This window comes from Podarcis liolepis (assembly GCF_965112155.1).
Source record: "Podarcis liolepis genome assembly, chromosome: 13".
NCBI lineage: Eukaryota > Metazoa > Chordata > Lepidosauria > Squamata > Lacertidae > Podarcis > Podarcis liolepis.
Window position 1 is genome coordinate 53,167,397 of NC_139573.1, and position 13,211 is coordinate 53,180,607.

At 43.6% G+C, this 13,211-nt stretch overlaps 1 protein-coding gene across 14 annotated transcripts in view; it reads left to right on the top strand.

Annotated features, from left to right (window-relative positions):
* FHOD3 (formin homology 2 domain containing 3) overlaps window positions 1-13,211 on the top strand; it is a 369,691-nt gene that overhangs the window by 85,056 nt on the left and 271,424 nt on the right. The window lies entirely within an intron of this gene.

Genomic DNA, 13,211 nt, shown 5'->3' on the forward strand with positions numbered 1-13,211 from the left:
GAACATTGCAATACATAGAATGCCGAAATGGCTAGATTTCTACATTAGCTGAGCAGCGTGGGTGGCACTCTCTGTAGATCATAATCTACTTCCGGGTTAGCGGAGTTTGTAACCTGAAGCGTTTGTAACCTGAAATGTTTGAAACCCGAGGTACCACTGTACATGTTTGCCTGTCTCATAATACTCAGCTCTGTGGTGACTTTCTCCAAGAGTTCCTCTCCAGCTCAGAGTATAAAATGAGATTTTATGCATGTGTACTCAGCAGATCAGGCACCCAAATTCAGTTGCTTTCTCAGCACACACACAAACATTCATTAATGTTTAAACTCTTGCTGAAAGTCTGGTTGATCACTGTGAACTGCTTGACCAAACCACTGGACCCAGAAGCCATCCACCCATTCCTTCTGCTGATTATATTCCCTGGCCTTTGGGAAATTCCCTCGATTTTACCTTGCAAACATTCTATGTGCTTTTCCTCTGCTGTCTAGATAGAAAGCCTCCCCTTGTTTCCAGGTGTGTGTGTTCTGGGGAGGAAGAGTTGCCTTTCCATCTCTCCATCATAGCTGGTGCTAGGAACTCCAATTCCCAGGGAACAAGAGAAAGGGGCGCATGTATGTGACAACATCACTAGCCGGGAGAGAACTGCCAGGAATACAATCTGGCCTCCCCGAGTCCTAACTGAGAAGAGCTGGTAAATGCCAAACTGGTTCTGAATTGTGCAGAGGGAAATTCACCAAGTAGCACCTTAAAGACCCACTAAGTTAGTTCTTGGTGTGAGCTTTCGTGTGCATGCACACTTCTTCAGATACACAGTGGTGTGCCTTTTCAGTTTTGAACACTCCTTTTCTAGATTTAATGCACACGAAAGCTCATACCAAGAACTAACTTAGTTGGTCTTTAAGGTGCTACTGGAAGGAATTTTTTATTTTGACTATGGCAGACCAACACGGCTACCTATCTGTAACTGGAAATTCACCCATCACTTTTGACAGCCGTCAAATAGCTCCTTTTTGAATCCGTAGTAAAGAATTGCTGGCAATGAAAAGAAAACTACTTGGCAAGAATAAATGAATGCCTTGGACTATCGTGAGGATAGATTCTGGCTTTTAGAGCCCAGATAGATATGGTTTGTTCAAATCGAGGATCAGTCTCTGAAGGGCATTTAATGAAGTCTTGTTCTTGAATTCTTTAATAATGCTTCTCTATGGGATAATTCAAAACATCACAAAGTTTATACGTGCGTAAATATTCTATTATAGGTCTATACATCTGGAATCTTAAACAGGGCGTAGGGGTGGAAAATAAGATTTACATCTGTTACCAGTGTTTTCTTTCCTTGGCTGTCTTTCCGTGGGTGTCTGAATGTCAGATGCTTCTCTTACTCTGTGTATGCTAAAGAAACATGGAATATTGGTGGATTCTTCCAGTTGGTGGTTTCCCCAAATTCAGCATCTTCAATTTTTAGAGTAATGCTTGCATGGTTATGCATTTACACCAGCGCTACAGTGGCTAATGTGCAAAGCAGCATTGCTGGCAAAATGAACATCTTGGCATTTTGTGCAGTGTGATTAAAACAACAACAATTCTGTAATCTCTACTCAAGACAGGTGTCGGAATTGAATTTCCTCAGGGCAGAGGGAATATTTTTGAACGCTGACTTCAGTGAGTTCTGGAAAAGCAACTGAGAAAAGATGAGAGAAAAGTGAATGCTACTTAGCATGTAATTATGTGATGTTCCCCCAGCCACCCACCCATTTTTCCTTGCACCAAATGTGTTAGAGACAGGGAACAGTTGCTCAGTGTGATAAGTTTCCACCTCACACTAGGGAGGCCCAGAAATAGCTGCAGAAGCTTAGTGAGCAGCCGTCTGCAGCCCCTACGCCCCTGGAACCGCTAAAGGTATGCAGGGCATGGCAGTGGCAATTATGCCAAGGTGAAGATTTCACAGGGAGTGCAGCCCCTCCATGCAGGCCAGGTGTTTAAAAGGCTGAGCCTACCGTATTTTTCACTCTATAAGGTGCACCAGACCGTAAGACGCACCTAGTTTTTGGAGGAGGAGAACAAGAAAAAAAATATTTTGAATCTCAGAAGCCAGAACAGCAAGAGGGATCGCTGCGCAGCAATCCCTCTTGCTGTTCTGGTTCATGGGACAGCCACGTGAAGCCTCTTCAGGGCAGCGGGATGAAGGCTCCCCCTGCCCTGAAAAGACTTTGCGCGGCTAAGCCAGAAGCTAGAACAGCGAGAGGGAGTGCTGCGCAGCGATACCTCCTGCTGTTCTGGCTTCCGGGATAGCTGCGCAGCCTGCATTCACTCCAGAAGATGCACACACATTTCCCCTTACTTTTTAGGAGGGAAAAAGTGCGTCTTATAGAGCGAAAAATGCGGTATGTGGTAAAACATCTTACCATGCATATTTCAGGTACGATTTTATTCCATTTGCAAACTGAGTGCTCAGCATTTGTATATGGGACAGATAAATGCACATCTGCTTATAGGTTGGTAAATGCACAGCTTCAAATATGGATTCCAGGAGACCTCTATAATCTGAGGCAAATGTACCCTTTGCTCGTGGAGTTGCATAAGCAGAGCAAAGGCATTCATAGCCACGGCCAGAAAATCCAGGAGGAAGGCTGGATCCAGGAGCACTCTCTAATGGCAGTCGGGGGGGGGTCCCCAAAAGATGCCCAGCATCCCCCCAAAGTCTGTATCTTCATTGCAAGATCAGTAGTATTACTGAGTAAAATGGAAAAACAAAAATACTTGCATAACTCTGTAGACCAGTTTGCTGCTCCCATACTTCATTTCCCCTAATCTAAGAGGTGGATGGTCTGTGTAGATGACTTGCAGCCCTACTTGCTAGACCTCGATGCCTGATTTGGCACAGTCTGCCTGAAATGCCAACGCTGTGTGCTGTGGTGTATTTTGCTGATGCCACACTTACTTACCCTAATTACTTGGCCTGATCCTGCTGTGCAGTAAGCTGTTAGTCATTATCGGCTGGGCAAATGGTTACCCTTTCTTGCCTGGTCCAAACTGTTGACTCCGATAGACCTGTATGCTAAAAAGGGGTACTGTGCTTAGAATTCTAGCATCTCTTGAATTACTCACAAATCCCTTTCCTGTGAGACAGTCTATTCAGTGAAATTTAAGAGCACAGTGATGATGACTTGTGTGTTCAGTTAATAGTTAGGGTTTTCTTCCTTCATATATTAAATTATTGTAACTGAAAAAGAAGCCAAGATTAGCAAATTTGCTCTTAAATCAATCCATATGCTTACGTATCCTGTTTATCAGGTTATTTCAGGAGTTTGTTGTCAAGCAGCCTTACCCCTAGTTGTGTAATCTCTGCTCCTGAAGGCCTCCAAAACTTATTGTATAATCTTTTCATGTAAAAAAACCATACATATTTTGTAGCATTTATTTAGATTCTGTTCGATTCTATAAGCTTGCCTGTATGTTCATGGGTCTGTTATCAGCTCTCAGTAGAGCACATCTATGTCACAGTCTACTAGTATGTTCTCCTGTCCTAATCCCACTGAAATTAATGGTGCACTGCTTGGCCACAGAGCTTTTCCATTCATATTGATGGAGTTCATGAAAGAGAACTTCCTGGTACAAGTGCTCTCAAGAAAAATGACTATTTTAGATACAGCATTAATAAGGTAAAGGACCCCTGGATGGTTAAATCCAGTCAAAGGTGACCATGGGGTTGTGGTGCTCATCTTGCTTTCAGGTTGAGGGAGCCAGTGTTTGTCCACAGACAGTTTTCCAGGTCATGTGGCCAGCAGGACTAAACCGCTTCTGGCACAGTGGAACACCGCGACAGAAGTGAGAGTGCACGGAAACACTGTTTACCTTCCTGCCACAGCAGTACCTGTTTATCTGCTTGCACTGGCGTGCTTTCGAACTGCTAGGTTGGCAGGAGCAGGGACAGAGCAACGGGAGCTCACTCCATTGCGGGGATTCGAACCGCCGACCTTCCGATCGGCAAGCCCAAGAGGCTCAGTGGTTTAGACCACAGCGCCACCCGCGTCCTGAAACAGCCTTAACAGTGAGTGGCGATGGAAAACAATGACAAGAGAACGCTGAGCCTACCCATGCACAAATAAAATTGGATAATTTAATCATAAACTATAGTAACTTCTGAAAAGCTAATGTGACTGCGCAAAGAGCTTAGTAATGACCTGTAAATAAAAAAGGCATGTGTAAGAATTGGAAGGAAGGATAGATCACCAAGGAGGAGCGCAGATGACTAGCTCAGACGTGTTGGGACAGTGACAGCAAAACTAAAGGTCAGAATGAAAAGAGACTGGCAAGAGCTGCTAAATGCAGAGGTAGTCCTCATGCTGCCCTCCACAGATGATGTGGAATACAACTCCCATCAGCCTTGAAGGAAATATGATGAATGGGCAAGAATCATGGGAGTTGTAGTCCCGACACCGGAAACTGTGTTGGCTACCTCTCTAAAATAAACAAGAGTCTTCTTCAGCAGAACAAAGAAATAGGAAGTGCATTCCCCCCATCCAAGCGAATCTTCTCCTGTGAATTTTTTGCATGGCTCTTCCATCTCAACACACATTTCACAGCTGTGGTGGCTGGGGCATATAAGCTATCCCCTTGCATACACTTTAATTGATATAGAACTATGTTGTTCTAAAAACCAAAGAAAATTGGCCATCAGTCAATTTGTCACGTTTAAAGGTAGTTGTTCCACTGATGATGGGCAGCTAAATGCAACCCTGTGATCATCACCGAAGGCCCTTCTTCGTATGTCTCTCTCACGAGAAGTCCGGAGGGTGGCAACACGACGTTTCTGCAGTGGCTCCCCAATTTTATCTCGTGAACCGCCCAGAGATCTATGGATGAAGGGTGGCATATAAATTTAATAAATGAAAACGATAATTCTCCTTCTCCTCCACTCACTGCAATCTGACATCTTCTTGGTTTCCGAAAAGAGCGAACCAGAACCCTCAACCTGAATTATGTTTAAGGTATGCAGTTTAGGTGTACATACCGTATTGGCCTGAATATAAGCCACACTCCCCACCCCCCACCCCAAATTCCAGCTGTGAAAAGTTAAAGTCCAGCTTAAATTCGTTTCCTTATAAAATTAGCTTTTATGATATCGCTGCTGAAACAGACATACGGTAAAACAGAATGGGCGTGAGTGCCTGCAGAATTTTAAGGGAGCTGCTTATATTTGAATATTGTCTTTTCTCTTTTTTCCTCCATGAATTTTAAAGGTGCGACTTATTTGTGGGTGCAGCTTATATTTAGGCCAATACGGTACTTTCTTTATTGCGATCCAAAGACCCACAAAAACAAATTCGAAAGCAATTTAAAAAGCAAAGAACAGCAGAAATACGGAAAAGACATTACTAGGCAGTTGCTGTGTTTTATTGAAGACGTTGATTTCTTATTCTTAATACCTACGGAATAATATTTTTCCATGGCCAGGGTTACATATTTTACTATACAGTGGATCCTCTGGATACGGATTTAATTCGTTCTGGGGGTCTGTGCGCACCCTGAAAAATCTATAACTAGAGGCGCTGCTTCTTGCACAGAGTGCTTTTGCACATGCATGAGCGGCGAAACCCGGAAAAATACTTCCGGGTTTGCCGCTTTCACAACCCAAAGATTATGTATCCAGAGAGGTACGTAACGCGAGGGTTCACTGTACTGTGGGCTGTATAAACAAGCCAGGCACCAATTAATTAAGGACGCGGGTGGCGCTGTGCGTTAAACCACAGAGCCTAGGACTTGCCGATCAGAAGGTTGGCGGTTCGAATCCCCGCGACAGGGTGAGCTCCCATTGCACGGTCCCTGCTCCTGCCAATCTAGCAGTGGGAAAGCACATCAAAGTGCAAGTAGATAAATAGGTACCACTCTGGCAGGAAGGTAAACGGTGTTTCCATGTGCTGCTCTGGTTCGCCAGGAGTGGCTTAGCCATGCTGGCCACATGACCCGGAAGCTGTATGCTGGCTCCCTCAGCCAATAAAGCGAGATGAGTGCCACAACCCCAGAGTCGGTCACGACTGGACCTAATGGTCAGGGGTCCCTTTACCTTTACTATTGGTAAATTTACCTGGAAACACTGATCTCTTGAGGTTCAGCTGTGACTGTAATCTATTCCCAATGTGGATCTATGGCTGAGCGTGTGAATTCAAATTATGGCAGCCATGTGAATAGTCCCCTCAAGGAGGCCTCAGTTTTCACAACTGAGCACTGTTTGGGCTATGAGCCTGGCACATGGGGAGCATGGCACAACGCAAAATTAGACAGATAATCCTTTTGCTTACCATGGGACATCAGCTGTGTTCTGCTGGTCCTGATGATGGATCTCACACACTAATACTGCTACTGCCTAATAACAGCAGGGAGTATTCCTCAGTAGTACCAGGTAAAATATACAAGGTAGCCACATCACACTTGTTTCACAGAAATCACTTAGAAGGTACCTGCACCCCCATAACTTTCTTTCTAGGATGGCTAGAAACCTCCCCCCCCCCCCCAGATCAAAGCTCATCACCTGTGCAGGGACACTAATAGCTGCATGATACTGTGGGCACTGGGTTGGCAACCCCAGCCTCATCACCTTATCATTTGGAAATCTTTATGAAGGGATGGATGCCTGTATTTTTATACCACACGGGCATCTGTTTGCCAACATGGGTGTGCCTTATGGAGGCACTTTAGAGTGTCTTTAGAGTAAGAGGCAAAGGAACCCTCAGTAAGTACTGTTGGAATTCTTGATTTTGTTCTTTGTGATTTTGCAGGTCAAAACATAATATTGCAGCTTTTGAAAGACAGAACTACAGTGCATAGTCCTGCAATTTATGTGTGTCAGGTGGTTATTATATTACATCTTAACTATTCTCTTGGTTGAAGCTAGACTTGCACAGTGATAACCAGTTTATCCAGAATCGCTTCTAAAGAATAATTAAGCCGTTGTAATTGAGTCCTAATGTTCTTCGTATAGATAGCAGAGTTTTGAAAAATGAAGTTTTGAAATGGTTTCGAATTTCAAATCACACATTTAAAAGAAAAAGAAAGTGACAGTAATTGCTAAAAGCTCATCTGACATCTAGATAATTTCAAGTTTCATGCTGCGAAGATTTAAACCTCTTGATGCTAGATTATGGTGTCATTAAAGTATTTTGACTCTCTTGGCTGCACCTATTCTTTTCATAATAGGTGACAGTTCTTCTCAGAACTCTGTAACAGGTATACTGTATGTGGTCTGTGACTGGTAGCATTTGGGCTTCTTTGTGCATTTTTGCCAGCTACAGTTGTGCAGACATTGTGCAAAATAAGTCAAACCAGAGAAAGTTCTAATTCCTAAAGTGGTTTTGGAAAGCATTTGTTGTTGTTTAGTCGTTTAGTCGTGTCCAACTCTTCGTGACCCCATGGACCAGAGCACACCAGGCACTTCTGTCTTCCACTACCTCCTGCAGTTTGGTCAAACTCATGCTGGTAGCTTCAAGAACACTGTCCAATCATCTCGTCCTCTGTTGTCCCCGTCTCCTTGTGCCCTCCATCTTTCCCAACATCAGGGTCTTTTCCAGGGAGTCTTCTCTTCTCATGAGGTAGCCAAAGTATTGGAGTCTCAGCTTCAGGATCTGTCCTTCCAGTGAGCACTCAGGGCTGATTTCCTTCAGAATGGATAGGTTTGATCTTCTTGCAGTCCATGGGACTCTCAAGAGTCTCCTCCAGCACCAGAATTAAAAAGCATCAATTCTTCGGCAATCAGCCTTCTTTATGGTCCAGCTCTCACTTCCATACATCGCTGTTGGGAAAACCATGGCTTTAACTTTACGGACCTTTGTTGGCAAGGTGATATCTCTGCTTTTTAAGATGCTCTCTAGGTTTGTCACTGCTTTTCTCCCAAGAAGCAGGAATCTTTTAATTTCGTGGCTGCTGTCACCATCTGCAGTGATCATGGAGCCCAAGAAAGTAAAATTTCTCACTGCCTCCATTTCTTCCCCTTCTGTAGGTGTGCAGACATTGTGCAAAATAAGTCAAACCAGAGGAAGTTCTATTTCCTAAAGTGGTTGTGGAAAGTATTACCACTCTGATTAGTACACGTGAACTCTCATATGGTTTTATTAAATTCACCTCACAAATCTCGGCATCAAGTAATTGCCGAACTCACAAGACCCTGCATTAAAAACTATGTTTCCCCTATAAACGGTCTCCGCATTCTTTTTCTTCTTTTTTCTTTTAAACAAGATGGGTAGTAATTGTCTGAAATAGCTTAAACCTCTTTCTTTCTCTGTCACTCTCCCCTGGGCATATTTTAAACATTTAACATTCCTAGGACGTGGCTTGTATAGCTAATTATATCTTACTGAAGTTCTCAGCTGTGGGAAGAGAGAGAGAGAGGAAAGTGGCAGAGAGAGAAGAGAAGCCCAGATGTACCAAAAATACCTTTATTTCTGATGCAAGATTGATTTCATATTGGCTGCTGACGACCCTACACAGCGCTAGGGTTGCCAGATCTTCAGGTCTCAGGTGGCTTCCTGATTACCTGTTTATTGAGCCTCCATCCTAATTTGTTTGCTTGGAGATTTGATAAACTTGGCTACTTATCACACATTCATTCTGATTGGCTTGCAGGGAGATTAGATGATGTTGCTTTAAGCAAAATTTCCCCATCACTTTCCTTGTTGCAAAAAAAAATCTATTGGGGGGGGCAGAAGTAGCCGACTCCTTTAATTCTGCAGCCTGAACTTGCTGGTATGTAAATGAATCGTACACAAAAATAGTGACAGCCTTTGTGTGTGCAGAAAAGCTTAAAGGTAAATGGACCCCTGACCATTAGGTCCAGTCACGACCGACTCTGGGGTTGCAGTGCTCATCTCACTTTATTGGCCGAGGGAGCCGGCGTTCAGCTTCCGGGTCATGTGGCCAGCATGACTAAGCCACTTCTGGTGAACAGAGCAGCGCATGGAAATGCCGTTTACCTTCCTGCCAGAGTGGTACCTATTTATCTACTTGCACTTTGACGTGCTTTCAAACTGCTAGGTTGGCAGGAGCAGGGTCCGAGCAACGGGAGCTCCCCCCATCGCAGGGATTTGAACCGCCGACCTTCTGATCGGCAAGTCCTAGGCTCTGTGGTTTAACCCACAGTGCCACCCGTGTCCCTTGCAGAAAAGCTTTCTTATGTTCATAACATCTTGGTGATACATCAGAATATATTTTATATAGTATACTTGCTTATAGATTCTTCCTCCTCGCCAATATTTTGGTCCGTCCCCCCCATTAAATCTTTGTTTCAGAAGTTTGGAGAAATGCAACTATATTCAAAATAATAATTAGAAAGAGGGCTTATCCCACCCTCTGCAATAACTCAAATAGAGGCTGACTGGGGCTGTGAAGTACAGTGGTACCTCGGGTTAAGTACTTAATTTGTTCCAGAGGTCCATTCTTAACCTGAAACTGTTCTTAACATGAAGCTAATGGGGCCTCCCACTGCTGCCGCTGCACGATTTCTGTTCTCATCCTGAAGCAAAGTTCTTAGCCTGAAGCACTATTTCTGGGTTAGCGGAGTCTGTAACCTGAAGCGTATGTAACCCGAGGTACCACTGTACTGGTAACTCAGAATTGAGAGCTGCTGCCTTCACCAATTGCCAAGTTTTGGGAGTGGGGTCCTTGAATGTGTGCTGTAGGCTGACATGTACTCTCTCTTTTTAGTTTGGCCAAATTGTTTTTTATGACACGTACCGTGCCATTTCCTTTAAAAGGGCCCCTGAAATATTTTTGCCGGGGCAGGGGTGGAGGATGCTTGCCAGATGTACCCCTATTAGTTTGTGCCAGCCCTAACTATCACACTGGGAAGGCTCAATGTATGTGTTGCTCTGCAGAATGAAGTCATTTCATTTGTTTGTTTATTTTTATAAGGTGCACTAATTGAAACCAGGAAACAGCAGCTTCTCGTGTGTTTTTTTAGGAGTTTTGAAATTTGGTGACAGTAACCTTTAATAGCTTAGATCAGGCATAGGCAAACTCCGGCCCTTCTGATGTTTGGGACTACAACTCCCACCATCCCTGACCTCTGGTCCTGTTAGCTAGGGATGATGGGAATTGTAGTGCCAAACATCTGGAGGGCTGGAGTTTGCCTATGCCTGGCTTAGATATACGGTGCTGCAGATCCCAGTTGCAGGTATGTTTTGATCCTTCTCTTAGACAAACACAGCCGTAGCACTGACTAAACCTCCATATTTGTTAATGAATTTGTTATATTTCTTTTTTAAAAAAAATATTTATTAAGTTTTTTTAAAGTAATACAGTAAAAAATAAAAAATACAAAAGAAAAATACAAAATAAAGACAGTTAAAAAAAAAAGACACATATTTTCTGTCACTTAATTTCCTTTAACTTATTTCCCGGACCTCCTCATACCTCCCTTTTTTGTATTCCACTTCAAATTATTGGTTCAGCAAATCCTTACCATTAAATTTTAACCCATTTATAACCCTTTTTTTCATATTCTTTTAAAGCATTACAGCTGGAAACCCAACATCATTCTATCCTTAATTAATTTTACAATATTTCTGTAGATAATCTTTAAATTTCTTCCAATCTTCTTCCACCGACTTCTCCCTGGATGAATTTGTTATATTTCATGATAGGGAAGGGAAGGGAGATTCCCCCCCCCTCCAAATATAACCCTGCTAATTTCTACCCCAACCACAAATGCTGTGAGGTGGCCACCACAGAGCAACACTATCATGAATGTTTACCTTTTATATATATGGGACAGTGAAAATATGTTATGAGCACATATTTCGGCTCATTATGCATGATCATGGAGATTCTGAGGTGGTCTTGAACTGCTGGCCTGCATCATAAATATTAGTCGAGGGTTCAGCATGTGTGCCACGGCTGAGCTAAAGGAGGGAACCGAAGGGAAATCGATCCAGGAAGTCACTTTAATTAGATCACAGCCGATCTCATGACAGCATCCAGGCTGGCCTTGCTTGTTGGTTTGAGCAACTGGAAGACTTGCTCTTTGTAGCTACAGGTTGCCTTCTCCTTGCTTCCTGTGTGCCTTTGGGATACCGTATTTTTCGCTCTATAACACGCACCAGATCATAACACGCACGTAGTTTTTAGAGGAGGAAAACAAGAAAAAAAATATTCTAAACGAAACAGTGGATGTATGATTTTTGTGGTTCATGCTGTGGCCACAGACATGTGATCTGACAGTGAGTTTGGAGTAGCCCAGTGCAAAATCCTGAGGATCCATGTGGATCCATGCTTTGTAACCACGTTTTTGCACCACTGTGGCCCAGGCAACAGTGGGTGCGTGATTTTTTTGGTGCAGGCTGTAGCCATGGATATGCTATGTGATCTGATGGTGAATTTGGGGTGACCCAATGCAAAGATCCTGAGGATCCATGTGGATCCGTGCTTTGTAACCACGTTTTAAGTGGGGAGGGAAGGAAAAGCACTCAAGGGACAAGGAGCACGCGTGGGGTGGGTAGAGAAGGATGCTGCTAATAATGCAAAAGAGGGGTTTAAGGGGAGAAGAAGCACGCATGGGTTGGGTGGAGAAGGATGCTGCTAATAATGAAGAAGAGGGGTATAAGGGGAGAAGGCTCCTCTCCTCTCCCGCTTTGCTCCCTTAAAGCAAGCAGGCTCTCTGTCCCTCTCTCCTCCCCACTCAGTGGCTCTTCTCCTGCTTTGCTGTTTCAAAGCGAGCCACGGAAGAGGGAAGGAAGGGGAACCATGGATGCTCTGCTCACGACTGCAGCAGACCCCCCCCCCCCCGCCACCCGTAGGCATTCGCTCCATAACACGCACAGACATTTCCCCCTACTTTCTAGCAGGAAAAAAGTGAGTGTTATGGTGCAAAAAATACGGTACCTCTTTCCTCAGCTGTGCAGGAGGCAGACCTCACCCTAGCGCTTAGTTAAATCACATCGTTATCCAATAGGTGCCAATGTCACATGAACAGCCACATTCCACACTGCAATAGCAGTGGCAAAGCGTCAGTAGTGTGGCCAGTTTTATTTTGTTAAGTCTTAAGCAAGTGAGTACTATCTGACTGCACAGCACAGGAAATTTGCAGCCCTTCCTTTCATGTCATGGTGAAGTTTTCCAGCTAGTCTTTGGAAACGGAGGATGGCATATCTCTGCAACAGAATTAGTACTGTGAATGAACATGTCTGGGCTGTACTTAATTAGCGAAAAACAGATTTGCAGTTTTGGCAAACTCAAAATTATTGTGGAGAAAGTTGATGCTACAAAATGAAGCATGTTTACTTAAAGCAGCCTAGATTTCTATCTTCAGTTCTAAGAGCTGCTATACATTGATTAGAGTCCACTGAGTGTTCTCTGCCACTTTCTTAAAGGCTCTGCACTACCTGTTTGTCAGCTGCTTTGTACCCTTTTTATACATAATGACATTTTCATAGGAATGTGAGCCTAGGCAGAGAGTGAACATGATGATGCCCAAGTGGCCAATCATATTTGAGAAGGCATTGGTTGCTGACCTCACTCTTTATGGGCAAATACTTTCACCCCTTTCCGCAACCCCTCTTGAGCTGATGGCATCTTTAGCAAGGGTTACCTGCCCCCTATTTTTGCTGAACCCAATTCACAATCATAGGCAGTACAATATTTAAATGTTCCCAAAATCACAAGTTCCTGCACATAGACAGTTAGAAGGCTATGCTGAAACCCCTTTCTCTGATTTTTACAAACAGGGAGACGGGGTTCTTACTGCGTGGGGATCATTCAGACAAGCACTTTTCCACTTGTATATAGGAAGTTCAGATAGTCTGAAATGTTTTTGCTGCGTAGCTGAATTTAACCAGACAACAAGCTAATCCTTTAAATGGAGCATATTAATAGCACAGATAGTTAAAATCAACCAGTTAGACTTGCTGATCTTCATCGCAGCTGGAATTAATGGCAGATGCATCCAAATTGCTTAAAAGAAATCCTGGCTAGACAACATTAGACCAAAGTTGTCATTTAGCATCTGATGCAATAGACAAAATTCACTTGATCTAAACCCCCTTTAATTCCTCTAAAATCTGCAAGCCTACGTTAGGGAAAGAAAACTCTGTCAACTTTTGCCACTCCGTGTATAATCTTAAAGGTCTGTATCTCATTTTCCTTACTTGCCATTTTTCTAAACTAAAATGCCTAAATGTTGTAGTCATTCCTCATGGAGGAGTTGATCCAATCCCTTGACCATT